At 38.2% G+C, this 25,310-nt stretch overlaps 1 protein-coding gene and 1 pseudogene across 1 annotated transcript in view; both read right to left on the bottom strand.

Annotated features, from left to right (window-relative positions):
- The window catches only part of TSPAN5 (tetraspanin 5), a 281,029-nt gene that overhangs the window by 239,773 nt on the left and 15,946 nt on the right, over positions 1-25,310 (bottom strand). The window lies entirely within an intron of this gene.
- On the bottom strand, positions 4,687-4,805 carry LOC111737298 (annotated as a pseudogene).

The following is a 25,310-nucleotide window of genomic DNA, read 5'->3' as shown; positions in this document are numbered from 1 at the left end:
CTTTTTTCATCTCTTTAGTATGTGTGTGTCTTTCGATCTGAAGTGAGTCTCCTGTAGGCAGTGTATCTAAGGGTCTTGTTTTCTTATCCATTCAGCCACCTTATCTTTTGATTGGAGCATTTAATCTATTTATATTTAAAGTAATTGTTGCCAGATATGCAGTTATTGCCATTTTATTATTCAGACTTTTTATCTTTTTTTTCTTTTTTCTTCTTCTTGAAGATGTATCTGTAACATTTCCTGTAAATACTGGCTTGGTGATGATGAACTCCATTAGCTTTTTCTTTTCTGGGAAACTCATCTGTCCTTTGATTTTAAATGACGGCTTTGCTGGGTAAAGTAATCTTGGTTGTAGGTCCTTGCTTTTCATCACTTGGAATATTTTGTGCCAATCCATTCTGGCCTGCAAAGTTTCTGTTGAGAAATCAACTAACTGTTTTATGGGAGCTCCCTTGTAGATAACTGCTTTTCTCTTGCTGCTTTTAAGATTCTGTCTTTAAGTTTTGGCATTTTAATTATGATGTGTCTTGGCATAGGCCTCTTTGGGTTCATCTTGTTTGGGACACTCTGTACTTCCTAGGCTTGTATGTCTATTTCCTTCACCAGAATAAGCAAGTTTTCAGTCATTATTTCTTGAAATAAGTTTTCCGTTTTTTGTTCTCTCTCTTCTTCTAGTATGCCCATGAAGTGAATGTTGGGTACATACGCTTGATGTTGTCCCAGAGGCCCCTTAAACTATCCTCATTTGGGAGGAATCTTTCTTCTTGTTACTGTTCTAATTGGGTATTTTCTGCTATATTATCTTCTAAATCACTGATTTGATCCTCTGCTTCATCTAATCTACTGTTAATTTTTCCTAAGTTTCTTAAGGTATTCTTCATTTCAGTGACTGTGTTCTTCATTTCTGATTGGTTCTTTTTTATGTTTTCTACCTCCACTTTTATGTTTTCTATCTCTTTGTTAAAGTTCTCACTGAGTTCATCTACTATTCTCCTAAGTTCATTGAGCATCCTTATAACCAGTGTTTTGAACTCTGCATCAGTAGATTGATTCTCTCCATTTTTAGTTCTTTTTCTGGAGCTTTGTTCTGTTCTTTCATGTAGGACATGTTTCTTTTTCTCCCCATTTTGGCTGCCTACTTGTGTTTGTTGCTGTGTATTAGGTAGGGCTGCTATGTCTCTTACCTGGTCTTAGGCCACTACCTAGTCTTAGTCGAGTGGCTTTATGTAGTTGGTGTGTAGTGGCAATTAGATTTATCAATGTAGTTAATTTTATCAATCATTTCCTTTACAGTTTGTACTTTGGGGATCTTATATAAGATATTCTTACCTTGAAGCAAAAAAAAAAAAAAAATCCTTTCCTAAATTTTTTCTAATGTTTTGCCTATGACATTTTTTACATAGCTTTATTGAGATATATAAAAATGACCCATTTAAAGTTTATAATTCAGTGATTTTTAGTAAACTCACAGAATTGTACAACTATCATAATCAAATTTTAGACCATTTGTATCATCCCAAAAAAGAAATCTTATACTCATTAGCAGACATCCCCCATTCCTCCTTATTTCCCACTTTTAACATAACCCTAGGCAATCACTAATCAACTTTTTAAATAGTTTTGGTTATTCTTGACATTTCATATAAATGGCATGATCTTTTGTGACTGGCTTCTTTCACTTAGCATACTGTTTTAAGGTTTATCCATGTTGTAGCATGTATCAGTACTTTGTGCTCTTTATGGTCGAATAATAATCCATTTTATGGATATACTATATTTTGTTTATCCGTCATCAGTGATAGACATTTGAGTTGTTTCAACTTTTGCACTATTATGAATAATGCTGCTATGAACATTCATGTATAAGTTTTTGTGAGGATATATATATTTTCTTTGGGGGTGTATATACCTAGGAGTATATATGATAGATGATATCATAACTCCACATTTAACTTTTTGAAAAACTGCCAAACTTTTTCCACAATGACTACTACACCATTTACATTTCCACCAGTAATACATGAGGGTTGCAATGTTTCAGCATCTTCCCCAATACTTACTTCTGTATTCCTTATTTTAACCATCTTAATGTGTCAGAAATTATATATTATTGTGGTTTTAATTTGCATTTTCCTAATGACAAATGATATTGGACATGTTTTCATGTCGCTTGTGGGCTGCTATATCTTTTTTGGGGACATATGAAGTGCAGAACTCTGTGAACTGTCTATTCTCTTTGAACTGTCTATTGAAATCCTTGCCCATTTTTAAACTGAGCTATTTGTTTTTTAATTATTGCCTTTTAAGTGTTATTTCTATGTAGTCTCATAGTCTCAGTATCTCTTAATCACTCTTTTATACTGCCCATTTCTTTGAGTGTATATGCTACACTGTAGGTAATTTTTTCAAATCCATCCTCTAGCAGTAATTCTCTCTTCTATCATGTCTAATATGTTATTTAAGGGCCTAAAAGTATAACCAGGTGCATGTTAAATAATTCAAAAAAGGCTTCTTTGTACTAAATGTAATTGTAATTCAAACAATATGAAGAAATGTTGTTTCTTGATATCAACTTCTCAAAACTATCTGAACAGTACATTTAAAATCTGTATATATACTGTATGTAAGTTATACATCAATTAAAAAGAAAATACTTAAAAGCTGACTCAGAACCTGGTGCAAAAACTTAATTGATGGGTAAATAGGGTAGGGTGGGATGTAAAAGGAAAAGGCAGAGATTGTAGTAAGTTTAGAGAGAAATGGTCATTCAATAAATGTACAAGGAAAGATCAATACGTGAATGAATATACAGATACACTAACTTAACAAGGTTAGTTTCCATGTCTAGCTTGGCAAAACCACAGTCACCATTTTGTAGTCAAACCTAATAGAGTTCTGTACTCCATGTGTTCCCTGGTTGCTATTGTGACTACTATCGTCTGTTGGGCAAAGTGTTCTATGTTCTGGCAATAGAGAGACAGCTTCCAGGCTGCAAGGATTGTGAAGCACCATTGTAATCAAGAAAACTCAATCTCCTTTCCTGATTTCTCAAATCTCCACATTTGAGAACATGATTTTCTCTGTGCTAAAGTGATATTTCAGCATGACACCTAAGAGAACAACTTTCAGTCCTGTAGTTTTTATGCCTTTCTGGCCGCAGAGGTCAAGATATAGGCAACTGGTGAGCCTACCCTCTGAGGCACTGTTCTAAAAATGTACTCTCAGAACATTGCTAATCCCCTAGCAGGTTCACAAGGAAGAGCAAAAAGACTTTGGTTCAATGCACATTTCACAAATTTGAAATAAAAGAATTGTGATTTTCACAGAAATGCTATTAAAGTCTTAATAATAATTCATTCTTAAAACTTGCACTATGCTTTATCAGAAGAATGAGCTCATATCTAACATTACTATTTGTTTTATTATCTAATTGATAAAAATGGACCAGAGGTGCAAAATGGCTCCTGAAATGAAAAATAATAAGTAAAATGTAACATAAATACAAGAACTCAAAAAATGTTGTCATTGTAAATGATGATCAGAAACTCAGTGTAAATGTAGACTGTGTATTTATACACTCTTGTTCAAGGTGATCTGCAAATGAGAGGACTTCCTACACAGAGCCTAAAAAGAGAGTGCAAAAAAAATTTTACTGTGATAAAATATTAAATTGAATTTTATTAGACTATTAATTCATTTATCCCTATTCCTTGATATACTGTTTTGATTTTGTCAACCGGTGGTGTGAAGCCAGCAGAACTTTGCCATAACTTCCAAATAAAGAAGAGTGACCTCTACAGTAAACTAATAAAATTTTTCTAGCACCAGTCTTACATAATGCACCTCAGGAGGAAATAATGTATGTTATCACTAAAAGCAGAGATCAATATTACTAAGACATCATTAATCATTTTACTCCTCATTACAAAATTAGACACAAGCCCTACTGTTGCCAAAAATTTATAAAACTTTTATAGGTACAAAAATATAGTGCTCGAGAGGAAATGACGCACTATTAGACATAATTCCTTTATCAAGCGGAACCATTGGACGTCACATAATGACAATGACACATGATGTGGAGGCACTGTCACAAATTCATGGTGTATGTGTGCATTCTTTTCAGTTGAGTGGAACTGCTGATATGCTGGGTATGAATCCACACTTGGCATATGAGCTGTCCTTCTCTGAGGGAAAAGTGCTTGGTGGTATTTCTTTCACTTATTACTGAAATCCTATGCTACTATAGAGAAAAGATTCATCAACTGAAAATTCCTTTGTGAGAAGTGACATAGACTAGGAGAAGTACATTTAGGTAACTGTTGACAGGTGAGGACATCTGGAAAGGGGGTTTTTATGAAAGTAAAAGAATTTGCTCCTCAATACCTGCCCCACATTGTTACATTCATTCATTGGCATTCAATGCTGTGACTTCTGATCTGGATTGGGGGTTGAAGAAAATAATGTAGATTATGATCAAATTATATCCACTAACAATAGAACTGTTTCGCATGCTGTGTGGGGGAAAAAAGTGGACAGTGACTAAAAAAAAATCGACTTTCCGCACTATCATAGGACAAAATATTCACAAGACCATATATAGAAACTTAATTTTATTCAAAAGTACTCACATCAGACCATTTGTAGAAATATTCTACATTACATAACACTATTTTTTTTTTTTAATGCCTACAGCACCCGGTATTCCTAGGTGGTCTCCCGTCCAGATCCTAACCAGGCATGACCCTGCTTAGCTTTGGAGATCAGATGAGATCAGGCACATTCAGGGTGGCATGGCCGTAGACACATAACACTATTAATATGCCAGGAAGGATTAAGGAGACCATTTAATTTATTGTCTGATCAAGGACACTTTTGAGAGTGAAAGTAGGCACTTTTAATAATTTTGTTGGAATAATAGACAAACTGGGACTGTCCCAGGGATGTACAGATACCCTAGTAAAGACTGTCTATGATTTCAAGTGATTTGTTCAAATATTATATGTATAATATTATCAACATACGAATACCTAGCATAAAACTATCACTTCAGGACTGAAATATAACAATTTTTAATGTTGAGGATAAGCTATCAAGATTTATTTAAAAGACTGAATTATGACATAAATGGTTTGATTGCTGAGCATTTCAATTTTTCCAATTCTGGATGATTTTCTTCACTTATTGGAGAAATAAATTGATCCCACATAATAAACATTTTTAAAAAATATATAAGAACATGCTAAAAACACGTGAAGAAACACTCTCCAAAGCTGAACTTGCCCAGGTTGGGTTTAATAATCCACCCATCACTATCTCCCAAGGTGAAATATCAACCTTGAGTTTATTGCCAATAGAGTGGAGAAAGCACTTGTAGTGAAGTCTCACCATAATTTCTCCATAAGCATTTGAAAGACACAAACACTATCTCCTAAACCTTTCATTGTTAGTTAGAATGTTGCAATATAATAGAACAAAGAGAAATATAAACTAGATGTAAAATCTGGCCAATGGCACAAAAGTATCTGTAGATCCCTTAGACAAAGATAGTAAGCAAGTATCATGCTTCTTACTGATGTGAAACTATTAGTAGTGATGATAACAATGATGAGTTAATGTGCAATGCTTTAGTTTCATTTTTTAAATTATGATAAATCTTTTGAAAATGTTTACATTAGTTGGTGATTTGGGCAATTCAGAAACAAAGTAAATGGCTCACAAATGCTGAAAGTTTTAGAAACCTTTTAGAATGATGGTTCCATGCCAAACTCAATGCTTGTAGTTTTAACTCCTGTGCCTTAACCGAGATTGCCAAGGGTTGACAGAATGGATATCTTTAAGGCTTACGTTGCTCCAACTCATCCTGTAAGAATCATCTCAGGTATCCTTTTTTACAAACATTTAAATCTTTTCTATGTCACAGAGTTATGACTACGTACAAAAAGTAGCTCTTGTCATCAGGGAACTTCAGAGAATCTGTGAAACCTCAGAGATTTAAATGCTATTAGAGAAAACTTAAGAGGCTCTAAAAATACACAAGAAAACACCAATCAAGACTTGGGGGAGTCAAATCAGGCAAGTGATATCTGACAGCTAAAGGTGTGGTGAGAGAGAGCATTCCCAGCGGAGGCAACATGATTTGCATAAATCTGGGAGATGAGAAAGAACATACCACACTCATAAACTGAGATCGTTCAGCATGGCAGAGCACTTAATGTTGAAGAGAGGAGATAGCCTGATCACCATGGTTTTTATGAGGTATGTTATGGAGCTTGGTCTTGGGCACTATGGGTAGCCAATAAAGGATATTAGAAAGAGAGTGCTGTGATTAGATTAGTGCTTTGGAAATATTCTGTAGTGTGGAAAATGGATCAGAGAGGCAAGGAGATTTGATAGGAAGCTGTAATAGCAGTGGGATGATTTAAGAGCAGTGATAGCAATAATTATGAAAACACAAATGAAGGAGAAATTGGAGGATAGGAGTGAGTTTTAACATGTCATTTAGGATTTTGAAGGATGCGTAGGAGTTTACCAGGCAGGCAAGTAGGGAAGGGCATTCAAGACATAAGAAAGACAAAAAACAAACAAACAAACAAAAAACCTAAAAAGTAAAATATATATTCCTGGATTTTCATATATAAAGGAAATGAGATGTGAACAGAAAGATGGCTTAGAAACAGGTTGGAATGCCACTCGGTTTTTTGAGTTAGGGAGTAAACATGCTCAGGTCTATATTTTTGAATAATGAAAATAGAGTGAAGCATAAATTTGGAGCTCAGGGAGATGCCATCCTATCTTTAGGGCAGCACATCTGGTCATCCCACAGCACTCTGCGTCGCCATAGGAATTCTGTCAGTCCCAGGAGATTTGAGCAGAACAAGGGCAGGCCACGATTTTCATAACAAAATACTTTCAACAGACTCTTTCAGAAACCAGGCCAGTTTCCCAAGTTTTGGAGTATTATGTTGGCTCTAGATCTTTTTTGAAGACACTATCCGTTGGTAACCGACAGTCCTCCTTCTCATGCCTCTATTTTGTCAGGCATCCCCCCTTTCCCTCTGTGATTGAATAACTCCTGACTGATCTAAGCTAATCACAGTGGTATCATTTCCTATTAAAGTGACTGTTTTCCTGGTAACACATGTGATACAATTCTGGCAAATGAAATGAAAGGAGATCTTCTGGAAGCATGAGATTCTAGGAAAAAATTTTTAGCTCTTTGAAAGAGACACAAGAAAAAAAAAAAGGTCCCTTTTTCTGCCTCTATCAAGATGTAATTAATACCTGCTGACCCTGTAGCCTTCTTGGGATAAAGAGGGGGAGAACAGGAAATGTTGAGGATGACTGAGGAGAAAGATGAAAGGAATCTTAGTGCTAGTTACCATCAATGAGGCTCTGAATGAACCAAGTCCAGAACTACCCTACCTTGGAAATTCCTGTTGTGTGGGCTGAGCTTTTCTATGTTTTTTGCCATTTTGAGTTGCATCTTTCGTTACTTGCACCAGACAAAATCCCATAACCATTCAGAACTCCTTTTGGAGTGGAGCAAATGAACATAAGTTTTAGGAGTAAGGAAGGAAATATTCTTCCACATTGATTACACCTCTTCAAGTTCTCCCTCCCTTTTCTTCTCCTTTTCCTGACTAGTATGAATCTATCACCTGTTCTGGAGACTGCTCTGTGGAGGTAAACAGACTGATAGAGTGTTTAATTGACTAATGGCAAGAGTGAATATGTCACTCCTGGATGTTTAAAGGAGTCCTATGAACAACTGTTCTATTACAACATGTGGTTAAAAGAGTCCTCATTTTAATGCCGAGCCAATTTCTTTATAAGGAGTGGGATGAAAATGTCACAAAGAGCTACTGTAAGCAAAGTTTCCCTTAATTGAGTGGCATAGCTAATTTGCAGCATCCTACCAGCAAGCAAACTCCAGTCTCACACAAACTTAAGAAACGCAGTGAAAGGCTGTGAGCTCCTGACACAGGCTCAAATTTATGATTGAGTACAGAGAATAGATGCCACAGAAAATGGCCCCGGGTCCCTCAAAAAACCAAGCGGCATTCTAACAGACAGCACAGCAAGGACTCCAGTAAAGAAAGCTGTTTGTAAACTTTTGATTTCTATAACTTATCTTCTTTCACATTTTAATTTCCTGAAATTGGGATGCATCTTACAACAGATATGTAACATTTAATGTGCTATAATTTCTTCTCTCATAGATGTTATTAAATAGATATTTGTCAACTGACATGCAAGGGAAAGCATGGACAGATCTGCTCCCCTCAGGGGGTGGCAAACTTGTGCAACCAGTGACTTCAGAACAAGAGGCTGTTTGCTAATGGAAACCTTCTCCCTGGAGAATGGTGCCCACTGAGCTGAGTATCCTGGAGTAGGGGATGGGGAGGAGGTGATCTAACCTCTCAATGGACTGGAAAAGTGCCTTGAACGGCATGATTGTGGGGTCCCTTAAGGAGGGAACCTCCCATGCACTCTGTTGGTCTGATATTCCTGCATTAGAAAGTCATTTCTTTAGATCTTAAAAACTCATCTTGTCTTTAAGAGTTTTCTATCGTATGATTTTCAACTTGAATAGCAATAAACTATTTTTTCAAGTAAAATCTCATTGCAAATAATAGTATATCAATAGATATTCCAATGGGTTTCTTATTAGAAAATATTTTATCTTTTGCAGAACTTTTGAATTACCTTCATGGAACAGTGCTTGAAAACCACTAAAATCCAATGATAGATATATGAAAATAATAAGTTATAAGGAAATAACTTTGGGTGGTGAATACACAATGCAATATATATAACATACTGTTGAATTGTACACTTGAAACTTATTTGATTTTATTAATCAGTGTCACCCCAATAATTTTTAATTTAAAAAAAGTATTGAGGGAAGAATCAGACTATTAGAAACTTTTAAATTTATTTAGTCCAACATCCTCATTTTACTAAGATGGCACCTGAGGCTCCAAGAGGTTAAAAGTCTCACCCACAGTTAACACTTGTCAGGGTGGTGACTGCTGGGATCAGAACCCGGGACAACTGACTCCTGGTCTACAGTTCTGGTAGGAAAGTAGGGGCTCATTGACAAGAGGGGCAGTCAGAGGTCTACATCCCTGAGTCACCATGTTGCCTGCAACTGGCCCCTTGCCCTCAGAGGAAATGCCTGACATCACAGCCTTTGGAGTGTCTGCAGCCACTGCCTGGTTCTCCTGCCTCTCCTCATCCCCTGATGCCAGCTGCTGTAATCAGGAGGACAGTCATCTCCACGCAGAGACAGATGACTTCATGTAAACAGACCAAGCAGTCTCCCACGAAGCAAGGTTGTATGGTCAAGTTCCAGAGAAGGCAGAATCTTTCCCTGCTTTTCTCTTACCCTGGGTCCTGGGAATGTCTTCACAGATATGCCTGGTGAGCTTCCCAGATCATCTGACATTTCTTCCCAAGAACCAGCTCTAAGGCATAGTGGAATCTGAAACCTGTTTGGAATCCATGCCACATTCTAATTTCGTGAGGTAGGCACATTACTTAATGTGGCGTCAATGGCCTCATTTATAAAATGAGATAATAATAGTACTGGGCTCATGGTGGTGTAGTGAAGACTCAATGGGAATAATAGGTGGAATACTTAGCATGTGGTGAGAACTCAATCATACAGTTACCTCTTATTATTAACAGTACTAGTCGTTACCCAGATCAACCGGTTTCATAGTTGTTTCGTATGAGGCATATGCCTGTTAATACCAAAAATACGTTTGAAAAGCCGTATGTTTTATATTAGGTTAGAAGGTAGGGGATAATCTAGTTTGACTCTGCTGCAAACCACTTATCACCAAACTAAGAAAGATTCAGCTAAGATAATTCCCTATAGATGCTTTACTCTAATCCCAGTTGATAGAGTCAGCCCAATTTCTGGACACCATGATGCTAAAATACCAATTCTGCTCCATAAGGACATACTCAGGCAAAGGGCTTGATCAAAACAGTGGCCCTTCGATCAGAACTGTAATGAAAACATGCTTTCTCTTAATTGTTTTAAGGTATTAGTCTTTCTTTTTTTTTTGTCCCAGATTCTCCCATTTTTTCTGTTTTTCTCCTTTACTCTGTTTTTCTTGTTTCCTGCCTTCCAAATGTAATAGGACTTCCTTGCTCCAGACAGGTGAGGTGGTTCCTGAGGGCCCTTCTGCTAAGGGAAAGCTGTGCAATGAACAAAATATTTTTGTGACTTCTGATGTGAGAAGGTATGATACACGGGTAACCGAGGATATCTAAGTAAGTTTCACAGAAAAATATTTCAACTAGACAATAAAAATGTTTGTAAAAATAATAAGCAACATTTTAAAACTAAGTAAACATTTTAAAACTAAGTAAATTGAGCTTGTACATAAAATGCAATATAATGGCAAGAGGAGACTTGATAATGGGTATTGGGTGATGGTGGAAGGTGTCTTTGGAAGGTGCTAGGGAGTCAGGTGATTGACTTTCAGGCAAGCAGCCTGTGATGTTGTGATTTATAATGAGAAATATATATATTTGGTCTTCATCCCATTCCTGGCACACAGCTCCTAAAACCTTGGAATTTCCCAAGTGATAAATAAGAGTGATAAAGGTGTTATTCATAACAAAACTTTTTACAACCACACCTGAATTTATGTTAATGAAGTGACTTTTGCAAAGCCCCTCAGGATGGGGCTGGTTGCCAGGGGAACCAACCCTGTGTTTAGAGGGTTGGAACTTTCAGCCCCGCCTCCCCACCTCTGGGGAGGAGAGAAGGGCTGGAGATTGAGTTCAATCACCAATAGCCAATGATTTGATCAAGCATACCTACATAATGAAACATCCATAAAAATCTCTAAAGTACTGAGAGCTTTCAGGTTAGCGAACATGTGGAGGCCCTGGGAAGGTGGCCGTGCCTGGGGAGGGCGTGGAAGCTTCATGTCCTTTCCCCTATAGCTTGCCCTATGCTGCTCTTCTCTCTGGCCATTCCTGAGCTATATCTTTTGCAATAAACCCATAATCTAGTAAGTAAAATGTTTTCCTGAGATCTGTGAACTGTCCTACCAAAGACTTATAGCCAGTCAGTCAGAAGCCAAGGTGACAACCTGGACTTGCAACTGGTGTCTGAATCTGGGGTTTGTCTTCTGGGACTGAGCCCTTAACCTATGGGATCTGATGCCGTTAGGGTAAACAGTGTCAGAATTGAGTTAAATTTGTAGGACACTCAATTCCTTGGTGTGGGACCTCCCCCTCACCACCACACACACACACACACAGTGGCCAGAAGAACTGAGTGTATGAGTAGAAAACAGTTTTTCATTTACATAGCATCTTTGAGGTTCGTGGTTATCTTGCACTCGAACTTCAAACTGCATTTAAAATTAAAGTTATAGACAGAAGAAAGCTAAACGTGGGAGCGCTTTGAGAACATAGTTTACAATCACCTCTGTCATTTATCTAATTTTCACATAATTATATATCTGTTGCTGGGCTCTCTATTCTGTTTCACTGGTCTACTTACATTGTCATCAATACCACCCTGTTGGAATTACTATAGATTTTTAATAAGGTATGTAATAAAGTGAGTCCCTGAACTTTTATTTTGCCAAAATTTTCTTGGCTCTTCTTGGTCCTTGTGCTTCCACATACACTTTAGAATTAACCTTCCAATAAAAGGAAAACAAAAACCATTGAATTTTGAATGTAATTGCATTGATTTATTCTACTAATTTGGGGACATTTGATAGCTTAGAGTATTCCTACCCAATAACATATGTTTTTACTTAGATTGGCTTTAATTTTTACAGCATTTTATAATTATCTCTTGTAAATCTCAAGTAGTCTTGTAAATCTTTTGAAAGATTGATTCATCTTTTAATTACATTTTTACATTTGTTGCCTGTCTATAGGAATGCAATTGATATTTTATGCCCTCATATCTAGCGATCTTGTGAAACTTGTTGGTTAGTTCTAAAAATTAGACTGTGGATTCCCCTGGACTTTCATAATTTCATACATTTCATAATGTAGACAATCATAATTTGTGAACAATAGTAGTTTTGCTTCTTCTTTCCTATATTCATTTCACTTTTTTATCATTTTTTAACTTAATATACTCATAAGACAGCTAGTATATTATAAAACAGATACGGTGATAGTATTTTATCTTATTCCTGATTTGTAATGAAATGCTTTTTACTTTCCATGATTACGTGTAATGTTATTGGTGAATTTTGGTAGAAATCCTTTATCAGGTTAAGGAAATCTCTTCTATTACTAGTTCTCTAAATGATTTTTGTCAGAAGTGTGTGTTTGATTTTATCCAATGCTTTCTAGATTCTGTTTTGAGATGATCATGTGGTTTTCCTCTTATAAAATGTTAACATGAGGAATTAGAGCAATAGATATTTATCAAAACTATACAGAACGTGGTTTAAAGAGTCAAATAGCTCTATGATGTACCATTTGCATGTCTTCCAGCAATGCAAGAGCATTCCAGCTGCTCCTCGTACTCATCCACACTTGGTATTTTTATCAGTATATTTCATTTTAACCATTCTATTGGGTGTGAAGTGGTATTGCATCAGCTACAAAATTAGGAGCTCTATGGTTTCTGCGGGGAGTAAAACTAACAAAAATTAACTAGTGTAGGCAGAACCAATCTAAGATGTTTGTAAACTAGTAAATAAATCAACTCATATAACAATAAATCAGTCTAAAGTCAGATTCCAAAACTGCTGTGATTAACTATTCTACGGACTTTGTGAATCCATGATCTGTAAACTGTATCTGTGATAATTTGTGAATCTATTGTTTGTAAACTAAAATAATAAAATTATAACTTTATGCGGGTTTGAGCATTTTTTAACTTAAAAAAGGGTATCTTTGGTGGCTAAGAGCCCAGGCTAAGGTCTGGGTTTGAATCTTGGCTCTGACAATTATTATATTCAACCTTAGATAAACTCTGTCTCTAGACACAGGCTTGACCAACAGCAGAGAAGATTTTAAAGCTCTGCCTCAAAATCTTGCACCCAGTTTTGCCTCAAATCATCACTTGAAACAGAGAGAGCATGACAGAACCTATATTTATCTTAAATTTCTACCTGCTTCCATAGACCTGCCAGAGAGGATCTATATTCATGACTATCAACCTTGGCTGCACATTAGATTCACCTAGGGAGCTCTAAAAACCCTAATGCTTTGGCCATTTACCAGATTAGTCACATCAGAAAATCCAAGGCATCAGAATTTGTAAATTTCTTGGGTTATTCCGGGTGCACCCAGGATGGAGAATCATGAGTCTACATGAATACCAGCCTGGCTTAGTTGCATCAGAACGAGAGAGAGCTACTGGATGATCTTCCAGGAAACAGGGAGATCAGGAGTGTTGTTTCTACTGATGGTGAGACAGGGCAGGTAGAGGCAGGAAGAAAGCTTTATGGTCAAGTCCTATGCCCGCTCTGCACTGGTCAAGATTAATATCTATTGTGAAGTGTTGTGGGCTGCACTATGTCCCCTAAAATTCATATGTTGAAGTCCTAACTCACAGTACAACTCATACCAACAAGTCATTAGAAATGACTATATGAAGATTGATATTTTCATTGTCTAAAAACTGGAGTTCATTAGAAAGTATATGCTAATTTTTCATTAGACTCCAGGAAGAAAAAGCTAGTCTTACCTAAAAAACAAACTTTCTTTTATTAGTCATTGAGAACAGCAGAACTCACATTCCTTTTATGCCTGAGCTTTTAGCAAGCTAGAGTTAATGTAATGAATTTACCTCAGAATGTGGCTGTATTTGGAGAGATAGGGCCTTTAAAGAGTCGATAGGGTGAGCCCTCATCCAATAAGACTGGTGTCCTTATAAGAAGGAGAGATTAGGACATACACATAGAAGAAATAACATGTGAAGACACGGGGAGAAGACAGCCATTTGTAAGCCAAGGAGAGAGACCTTGAGAAAAAACCAATCCTGCTGACATCTTGATCTGAAATTTATAGCCCCCAGAACTGTGGGAAAATAAATTTTTGTTGTTTAAGACATCTAGTCTGTGGTACTTTGTTATGGCAGCCCTAGCAAACTAATAGAAAAAGTATAGGGACCATGATGATGATACGGTTGTCCGAATGCCTTATTATTTCTGTTATCGATAATTAAAACATATTCATGGTAAAAACAGAAATCATTCTAATAATGGAAAATGGTATAGGATACAAATTTTAATTTCTCTTTTTTCCCCTGAACCCTCTATAATCACTCTCTAGAGGTAATAGAGCTTTATATTAAGTAATATCAGGTGAGAGTATCAGGGTTTATTTATTCACTACTCAGTGAGCATTGAGTCCCACCTATGTGCCAGACATTGTGCCTGGCAGGCATACAAAGAAAGATACGGTGCTATTCCAATCCTTAGTGCTGAGAGAGTGGCAGTACCTGGCTTCTGTCTCTGGGGTCAGGGCCCCCCTAAAACAAGAGGAGGCCAACACTGGTGCCAGATTGGAATGAGCACAGTTGTTACCTGGAGGAGCCAAAAGCAATCACAACCAAGGGGTAAGTACCAACAGGAACTAAAATGTGCCCTTAGTCCTGGAGGAAAGATAGCCAGCCACAGATCTAGGATGAGAGTACCAGGCCATCAATGGACGCCAGGTAGAAAGTTAGGAGCACTGGGAGAGCCCCAGCATGAACTACAGAAGAGAAGAGATTTAAGACCCAGGCTGTGACACAGCAGGGAGCAGGTTTGGTTGAGTGGACCTGGGCTAACCAACAGGGCCAAAGCCTCAGGGCCTCACATGACAAATACACGTTATGTGGGGAGCCCAGCAGAGTTGGTCATGAATAGTTATAATCATGGAGTAATCATGTCCAGAGTGCCAAGGAACACAGAGAAAGAATCAAGGAAGTCGGAGAAGGAGTTGCCAAGAGGTGAGGCTGGAACTCAGTCTTGAAGAAGATGAGGGTGCAAAGGGCATCATAGGAAAAGGCAGCCTAGGGTAAAGCCATGATGTCAGGAGGAAAAAAGGTATGTCGGGGGAACAGAGAGCAGTCTGTTTAGTGTATAGAAGGTCAGGCTGGACAGAGAAGATGAGAAGCAAGTTTGGGCTTTTTCCTGAAGAGTTCTAATGGGGGAGAGAGGTACTAGATCTGGGGAAACGCGTTTCACTGTCAGTCTCCCTCTTACCTTCTCCACAGCTGGAGACTTTTCTTGGTTCTCTTCTCCCTTTCATTTCTGCAGCTCTTTTTTTTTTTCCAACCCAGTCACTGCCTGTGACAAAGGCAGGCGTGCCTACTGTTCTCCAGGTCTCTAAGGAGTGCCTTGGCACAGACTGCCCACAGCGAGTCACACTGATGCCTCAAAGACATGGAACAGCTGCAGCCTAGGTTATGACTGTGAGCCCTTTCGAAGTGTACATGGAGCGTACACATGTCCCTCTGCACCAGTCCAACACCTCCTTCACACATCATGCATTTGAGAATCTTGCCCGGTGAGTAAGCATACGTGTGGATCTCCATGATATTCTTTAGGTTGGAATCCATGCCTTCCTCTCTCTCAAGGATTATGTGGATAAACGTGTCACTTAGGATTCCCAGCATGTAAAATAGAACCTCTGCAGGGTTATCTCTGGTTGAGAATCAAACAGCTGCTCCCCACTGTCTCCCTGGAATAAAATGCTTCTACTCAAGTGAAATTGACAGTCGCATAAAGCAGATAAGCGTGAGATCTGGGCTGTAGGAGGCACGATTATCTGGAATACTTTCCTTACCCAGGAGAGAGGCATTTATCTGAGAAGTACTGGAAACGTGTAATTCAGATAACAAAATTTCCTAGGGAATCCTTCATATCAGCAGCAACTCTTTATCCCTGGACTTAAACAGAAAAAAATTCAGTACGTATTTCTCTGCCTTACATGGCTAAGAGAAAGTGTTTGAGTGTCAGGGGAGATGAGGATTGAATGGAGCTTGTTCAGGGTGTGTCTCAGTCCCTGCCCTTAGCAAGGGGAAACAAGCTATGAGAGTTGTGGGTGGGAATTGTCTGGCCGTGAGGAAGCATAGATGAGGTATGACTCAAGGGCCCTGAAAGGCCACTCCACTGTCCTCTCTTCCTAAAAGGAATCCTTTCCCCAGTGATGGTGCCTTCAGTTCCCACATTAATGACCCCTCTAGGCTAAAGCAAGTTTTAAATTTGGGCTGCTTAAAGATCTAGGAGCTCCAGGGCAAGTGAGGCCAGGAGAGGAAAGGGCCCTAACCCTTCCCCACACTTTAAATTGGAGTGCTCCCAATTCTTCTATGTTACATATCAGGTTTCCTTCCCTTTGAGATTTCTTTGAAAAATTTTTCTTCTTTTTTGTAAGTATGATAGTTAATTTTACATGTCAACTTGGCTAGGCAAACACCAATCTAGATGTCACTGTGAAGGTGTTTTTGAGATGACATTAACATTTAAATCAGTAGAGACTGAGTAAAGCAAACTACGCTCCCCAGGTGGGCCTCGGCTAATCAGTTGAAAGCCTTAAGAGGAAAACACTGAGATTCCTTAAAGAGAAAAAAATTCTGACTCAACTTGCAACATCAACTTTTCCAGTCTGCTGGCCTGCCCTGCAGATTTTGGACTTGCCAGCTTCCACAATCTCATGTGCCAACTCTTCTAAATAAATCTATTTATTCACATCCAATTTGTTCTGTTTCTCTGGACTAATACAGTAGGTTTGTTAAATTTGTGATATAGATGAAACAATTGGAAAGCATTTTCAGTGTAATACAGAATTGAGCAAAAGAATAAATATGTTGATCTTGTTGGATTTTCACTGTGCAAAAGGGATCATACAAAATGGAATGGGGCAAGACAAGAAAGAGCTGTGTAGAAATGGATGGGAATTGGAGGTATTATGCAAACTCAGGATTTCTATATTATATATGTGTGTATGTATGTACATGTTCATGTACCTATGTATGTACATTTATGTAAGTGGATGTGTATATATAAGTGCATATAAATGCTTATATTTCCTAGCTCTGCCTGCTGAAAGCACCAAGTAGCAAAGGTGCCCTGGCAGCAGCAGCAATGAGTACACTTGGTGTTCAGGTAGTGATTTCTAATGTTCTCCACAAAAAGAGCCCAGGACTATTTAGAAAAATGGCCAATTCCAAGGGGAGGGCAGGGTAAGACAAAATGAGCCTGGAACATGTTTGTTAAGCCAGAAAATAAAGACGTGCACAGAAAAAAAAAAAAATACGAGCATGTTACAAGGACTTGGGAGACAGCTCAAAGACATTCCACTGGCCAAATTGGGTACAGTTGGAACACCAAAATATTAGTGCAATGATAAACTATTGAAAAACGAGAGCACATCAATCCATGTAGATCATTTTAAAAGACATATATATAGGGGAGAAGGTACTTCTGCTTATATTAGAATGCTGCGGGCCAAATGGGCAATCAGCAGGAAGTGCTAGAGAGGGAACATCATCACTTTGCAGCCACAGAGTAAAGATGAGGTCACCAAGAAACACCAAGGAATGCTTATCTAGGCAAAATTTTGATGAAGAGCACGATACATGTTTTAAACTGTCCCTCCACAGACTGCTTCTTAGTTCAAGGGAGAAAATAAAACCTAATAATTATTCAGCAGAGATCAGAAGTACTTTCACCAGGATATATCGTGTGTTTCCTGATATGGTACCCAGTGAAGGACACAACTTCACCTGTGTGGCGTTATGGCCAGAAATGCATAGTCCCAGTCTAATGATGAGGAAATATCAGATAAACATAAAATGAGAACTGTTCTATTTTTAAAAAGGGGATACATGTGCGTGGGGAGGACTCTATTTTTCAAAATGCCAATGTCATAAAAGACAACGTAAGGCTGTGGAAGTATTTCAAATTAAAGGAAGCTAAAACATCATGCAATACCGGACCCTAGACTGAATCTTATACTGGAGAAGAATGAAGTGCTAAAAAGAACATTATTAGGTCAACTGACAAAATTGGAATATGGCTGCCAGATTAAAGTATGATTTAAATGTAAATTTATGAAGTGGATAACGGCACTGTGGTTATGTAAGAGAATACGCTATTCTCAGGAAATACACACTGAAGTATATAAAGGTAAAATGCCATAAAGTTATTTACCTTCCATTGGTTTGGAAAAAAGAATTCTGTATTCATATACATATATGTATATGTGGATAGACAGGTAGGTAGATAAGTAGGTAGGTAGGTAGATAGATTAGATACATACATATATACATACATACATACATACATATAAACATACATACATACATATATACATACATACATACATACATTGACAGACAGACAGATAGACAGACAGATAGAACACAAAGATCATTCTGTAGGGAAGAGAGATATTTGTTCCCTGTAGCGGCATATATTCTAAGGCCGGGCCACATATAACTGAACAAACTAGTCCTCTGGCCCGAAGAAATGACAAAAATATGTGAGGTGATGTTGGGGCACTGGTTAGAATCAGGTTGGTTAAGCCAACTGAATACATCTAATGCACTAGCCCCCTCTCAGTATTCACGTCCTATGATGCATTATATAAAATGCTAGCTTAATCACTGTACCAATCAGTTTTCCAGGAAACAGATGGCACAAACTAGATAATTGAGGGCAGTGCAATAAAAGGACTATTTACAAAGGTGGAGGGCCGAGTGAGAGAAATCAACAAGGAAAGGACAGCTCCCCATGAAAAGTAGCAGTGAGGAGCCAGTGCTATTTGAAAAAATGAAGGGAGGGAGCTGTTACCAGAACCTGAAGCCAAGAGATGAGCTGTGTGGAGACCTGGTCTGGCCACCTGATAGGAGCTGTGGTCTTTGATAGAAAGATACACGTGACTCTGCGATCGACCCTCAGCAGCCCAGCTGGGAGTGGGCCATAGAGTACAGTTAACTTGCCATACTTTCCTTGCACCTCTAGTCTCCTGCCAGGGTCTCTCATTGACAAAATCCACCCAGCAGCCAAAGGGCAAGGGAGCTTAATGATGCAGCCAACACAGGTCAGTCTCCCAGGGCACAAAGCAGGGTGGAGAAGGGTAAAAAGTGAATATGGAAAGGGCGATGGATTTAGCAAATCAGTGACATGGGGCTGAAATCGATGTTTAGCTTTGTGGAAGCACGGAGAACTGACATTAAATATCACCATGCAAGAGTTCTGATTGTATGCAGAAGATTCTTGGAACTGGAGTGATTAAAGATCAAATGATAGGGAAGTTAACCAAAAAATAGTGCTGCTTTCCTGATTATTGGAGATGAGATTTTGTAAAGTCTTTATTTTCTCTAAGTAAGTTATTTAACAAATTGTCAACCACAGCCAGTAAGAAGGTAAATATAGGAGACTTGTTAACAACATAGTAGTAAAATTCAACATGGATGGAGAAATTCCCCCATTAATTTTTCCTAGAAGTAGAATATCTGTCAGATTTGACCAAAAAAAGCAGTAAATTTCTGGAGTGCTCCACCGAAGTGTGGTCCAGGGTCTGTGGTGTATTCAGAGGAGACAAAGCCAGACATTGACAGGGCAGCTGGTTCACAAAGGAAATTCAAGAGGCAGTGTGAAGCTACTGACTAGAAGATAAATCACAGAATGAGAAGTTAGGAGGTTTGGAGGAAGACCAGAGGCGTGGCATATGACACTGCATGGCCATTGATTCAGGACCGAGGCTGTGAGAGGCCAGTGTGTAGTGTCATTAGCTGTTGGTTTTGCAAGCAGGACTCACATAGAGTAGAGAAGAGGACAGACCTATTAAGACCAAGGCTGTCTCTACACAGCCCAGCATTGCCTCTTTTGTGAGAAACCAACCCAGCCATGATTTTTGGCACATGAAACTATACTGCTTCCTGCCTTTCCAACCTTTGCGGCCCCACTTCCCACCAACTCATTTCTCAGTGCTCTAGTTACAAGATTTCCCTGAACATATCATGCTGTTTCACATTGCTGTATCTTTGAGTATTGAATTAGACTTCAGGTTAAGTTACTGTAACAAAGAGAGACTGCAACAGAGGGCCTTAGCTTTTCTCCTGAAGTAGTCCAGAAATGAGTGACAGAGAGCCAGCAGGGCAGCGTGGCACCACACAGTCACTAAGAGACCCAGGTTCCTGCCATCTTGTTACTTCACTATCTCTTGGGATATTGCCATCATCCACAGGGTTGAAGTGGGCTTACCTTCATGTCTGGCAAAGAGAAAGTCCAGGGCTAAGTGGCTTTGTCTCTAGAGAACTCAGAAGTTGCACGAATAACTTTTACTTACATCCTCTTGGCCTGAATCTAGCCACATGACCATGCCTAGCTGCGAGGGAGGCTGAAAAGTATAGTCTCTACCTGGTGGCCATGTGCTTTACCCAAACACATGGTACATTTTCATAAGAGGGGGTAATTAGAAGTTTCTGCCACCTGTCTGCTATTTTCTTGGCCTGGAATGACCTTTGTTCACCTTGATCACCTCCCTGACCTTCCCTTCCTGCCACTTTGGTGACTTCATTAAAAATAAACTCTGTTTTTCATTGCCAGCATTTTGTTAACTCCTCTCTGTTGTAATTACCTGTGTACAGCTTAGACTGTGAACTGAAGAAGCCAGTAATAAACTACAGAAATCACTCTTGAAATATAACAATTTTAGAGTGTCTATAAAACCTCCAGAGTCTTCATTTGGTCACCCTCCAGAACAGTATTGATACTGAAGGAAAAAATTTACAACCTTGATCACACTATTTTGTATGCTCCCAAAGTCAAAGATCTGTGACCAGGAAATGGTCTGTCTACTTTGTGTCCTACTCTACACTATTCTCTAGGACCTGTTCAACTTTAGGCACCAGACATCCCTATAATCACAAGATGCTTTCATCTGTATCAAAATAAAATTAATTCATGACCAAAATTTGGCAGCTCATTTGTGAAGTTTGTGGCACAGAGAGCTGAAGTCCTTTGGCTAATTGTTACTGAAGTAGGCATTTGCTAAGTGTTTATTGAATGGATGATTCATTCATTGAATGAATGAATGAATGAATGAACAAATGAATGAATAAAAGTGTAAAGTTGGTCAATATCCAATCCAAAAGGTAGTTACAAAGAGTATGATTCTTTCAGTTTTCTTAATCATCACATGGCATTTGCAGGTTGCACATCTGCTCATTAGCTTCCCATTGATGAAAGCAGATTGTCATATTGCAGAATCTGATCTTGATGAAGGTGTAATATGGAGTTTCATGCTTTCTAGAAATCTTGGAAATTAAAAGGAGTAAATCCTATTGGACTGCTTGTGTGGAAGTCAGTCTAGATAGAATCTGCTTTTTCTAGTTTACAGGACAGTGATGTCCTGGTTCTTCCCCAAACCTTTTGCCATGGTCTTTATTTAAGGTGGAGAGTGACAGCAGAACACACAGGCTTCCTGTTACTTTAGAACCTACCCAGGGCCCTTGCATGTAGTGGGAATGCCCTGGGAGCTACCATAACTACAGGCTGGCATCTCTACCCCAAAACAGGTTTGCTTGGGCCTGAACATTTAGAATAACAAAGTAAATAAGAAAAACAATCTGATATATAGTATTTATATTTAAAGACAAAACAACTGACCAAATATATCCCAGGATCAATAAACACTCAGCCCTGCCTACATTAATATCCAAAATATTCTATGAATATCACTGGAAGTGATCTTTGGTTCCAGCAATGATGTTACTCAGGTTCTATAAGACCCTAAATGATCCCAGATTCAATTGTATTTAGATTCCTATACTTCCCAAACATTGGAATATGGGCTTATAAGTTTATAAGCAAGGAGTCTAAATGAAAAATTCACTTTCACTCTATCCCTTGAGTTTTTTGAGTTCATTTTATCATGTAACCTGCTTCTTCCTAAACAAAGAAGTTAGCCAAGCTTATAAATCCCTAATCTAGAAAACCTCTAAGCTACTTAGCACGATCTCCTTATCTAATCAGGTATTTGATGTATTTTTTTTCCCTAAGAATAACAGAAAACATCCTAAAACATGAATTGAAAAATTTTAAGGCCACCCTAAAAAACTAATCACAATCTATGAATAACTGTAAAAGTATCAATTGAATTATAATAATTTATGTCACACTTTTAACTGAGGGAGAAAACACTTGTTGAATGCAACTGGGGAGATTTTTACAAAACAGAAACACACTAAAGTTTAGTCAAAATGAGAGAAAAGACGGTTGAGAAGAAGGCCAAATAAATACTCTTATAACAAGATTTTAAAACATAAAATACTGTGTACTATTACAGAGCACTAAAGCTGATAGCTGACTTGGGGCTCAAATAGGATTCAAACGTATCTGAATTTAACTGTTGAGTGATGGGCAGGTCTTGGAGCTAATAGTTTACATAAGAAGAGTTGTTTGTGCTGAAGGAATAACCAGAGGTTAGGGCACATGTGCCTGGGCTGTGCACTAGGAACAGAGGGCCAGTGTCTTATCAGTGCCTCGAACAGCTGGTGCAATACGAGAAACTCAGAACACACTTATTGTTAGTGAAATGCACATGTTACAAAAAGAATACAAAGTTGATATGAAACATTCTGGGCTGGGAGCTCTAACCTATCTTTACGTGACATCACTTCTTCAGGCTTCTGTTTTCTCATGTGTTACATAATTTGTTTGGGCTAGATGATTTCTGTGGACCTTCTAGATATAATGTTCTCTAGCTCTAAGGAGAATTGTGACCAAAAAAAGACAACTAACATGGTGTGGTATAATATTAAGATCAGAAAATGAATGAGGGGCAGAAAGGCATTGAAAAGAAGTGGCAGTGTGTCCCCTTTATCAAATAGAAGCAGGACCTGAAATCCATTTCCTTGGACACAGACAGAGGGCAGCAGTAACAGAGGAGTTGTAGATTTCTGTCATGTCTGCAGATTCCAACAAATTCTTGTTTCCATGGGAATGAGGAAACAAGGCTGCTTTCTAACAGACTGATGGTTTTAAAATCCCATCTCTTTCGAAAATTTCCTTCCATCTGTTTCTGTTGTGCCAAACTCTGCTTTGGTAGCATGAAAATAGAAACACAAGGAGCAGCTGAAAGAAAAAGAAATTGTTCCCTTCTATGCTGCAAGTACATTCTATTCAAAAGGTGGACAGTGGGGGAAAATAAAACAAAATAAAATACTAAAAAATTTGAACATCTTTTTTTTCATACTCAATATGAGTTCACAAACCTATTATAATTGGCTACCAAATTCGTAACATAATATTGAACATCGTTAATTGAAAAATAAAAAAAAAATTCTTCTTAACAGGTTTATCCAATCTACTTACTCCCTATATTTTAGTATCGATTCTTTGTAATTTCCCTATCATGCTCTTGCTCTTGAAATTTTCTCAGTCTCCTTATTGCCTGCAAAAAAAAAAAAAAAAAAAAAAACACAAAACAAAACTATATAGCACAGTGGCTAAGGGAATGGGATTGATAGACAATTAGGGGAAACATTCACCAAAATGTCTCAGCAATACTAAATTCTTATCTGCAGTTATCTCCAGCTAATGAGTGGTAGAGGAGGAAGTTAGGAAAGTGAAATACGCTTGCTTCACATTCTGCTAAGCTACTGTATGTCCCTTATTATGAGACCCAATTCTTTCAAGTAAAAAAAGTGTGAACAGTCTGCTTTCTGCCATTTCTAGATTGTTTTGCTCTAAGATGACCTTAAAAGTAAGTAGATGTGAAAGAGGTTATTAGTGTAACTTACTGGTGAGTTATTTGAAGAATTAAATGCAAATAATAGTGATAATCAAGGCTAATATTGTGTATTGATTGCACTAACAGGCCAATCTTTTCTGCCTCCGTATTACCATGCTCTTTGGTAGTGCCATCCACATTCTGACTTTCTGCTTATATGACTTGCTTTGGTCAATGGGTTTGTAGCAACACTGATGCAAGCAGAGCCTTCAAAAAATTCTCACATGTTTCTGCCTCCTTTCTTATACTCTGTAATCATAAAACTAGTCAGCTGGTGAATGAAACTAATGTAGTTGACCCAACCATGGTCTATCATGATACTTGAGGCCATAACAGGTTAGATGACAGTCAAATGATCCCCATACATGTGACTGAGCCCAGATGAGCCCAGCCCTGATCAGAAGAGCTGCCAGACAACCTTCCATCACACATTCTACTTTTTAGAGTAGAATGAGTTTGTAGGAGGTTGTTTAGGACAAATGAAACACAAGAATACTAGGATGCATGACTTTTAATTTGTGAAGGGTTTTTTTTGTTTGTTTTTTGTTTTTTGTTTTTTTTTAACAATACAGCTCACTTTGATAGGGATGACTAAAAAATTACTCCTGCCCTTTTCCTCCACTTTGTTCAAAATTTGGCAGAAAGAGGCTTGACATACCTAATAATGTTTTTAATAATGAACTTCAAGCCTACATCATTCACTCATTTAATAAATAATACAATAGTGTTCATATACCATTAATTCTAGACTTAGATGATTTCTGCTTTTGGCCATAACGAAATAATTGATATCGAACTTATCTTCCCACTATAAAGGACCATAAAACTGGACAAAATATATGAGGCAACTCTTTTTAGGCAGGGGAAAAAAGCAGTAAAGAACTGAGATCCATGAGATAAGGGAACACATAAAAATTTAGCATTATGTTCACTTCGGCTTTCTGCTTAGGGGTAATTTCCAACCAAAGCGCAGGATGATGGAGACCAAGAAAAGGGAAGTGGACTTGCTGAGCTGAGGAGGCAGAGATGAGAGCACAGGGCTGCCAATGTGGCTGGTGTTTGTCAGGCAAGGTACCAGAGAAGAGGGAGTTTCACAGAAGGGGGAGCATAGAAATCTGCATGGGCATTTGCCTTAGATTCTAAGTGGTGCATGGGCAGTGTGAGACTTTTGAGGTCTAGCAGAGAGTGGCTACTGCAGACTAAGAGCTGAAGAGGGTTTCCAGGGTGTACAGTCCTGGAAGACATTATAGTCCTAGTATAAAGTTCCATCCATAATGGAAAAACCCATACTAGCACCTTGGGCTTGTTGATGAAACCCCAGGATGGCCACACCTTAGGAATAATAACCATGCCCTAGAGAAAGGGTCACACCTTAGGAATAAAAAAATTATCAAAAGAGACACACCCTAACAAAACCTAAAATCAAGTTTGAAAGTATTTAGAGGACCTTCCAGCAATTCACTTACCTATTGCAACAAAACTCAGATTCTTTTAAAAGGAAATCATAATTTTAATTCCCTACAAAGTAACACCCACAATTTTCAGCATACAAAAATTTTGGACATGCAAAAAAA

The sequence above is a fragment of the Pteropus vampyrus genome, unplaced genomic scaffold (assembly GCF_000151845.1).
Source record: "Pteropus vampyrus isolate Shadow unplaced genomic scaffold, Pvam_2.0 Scaffold25, whole genome shotgun sequence".
Classification (NCBI taxonomy): Eukaryota; Metazoa; Chordata; class Mammalia; order Chiroptera; family Pteropodidae; genus Pteropus; species Pteropus vampyrus.
This window is presented reverse-complemented; position numbering and strand designations above follow the sequence as displayed.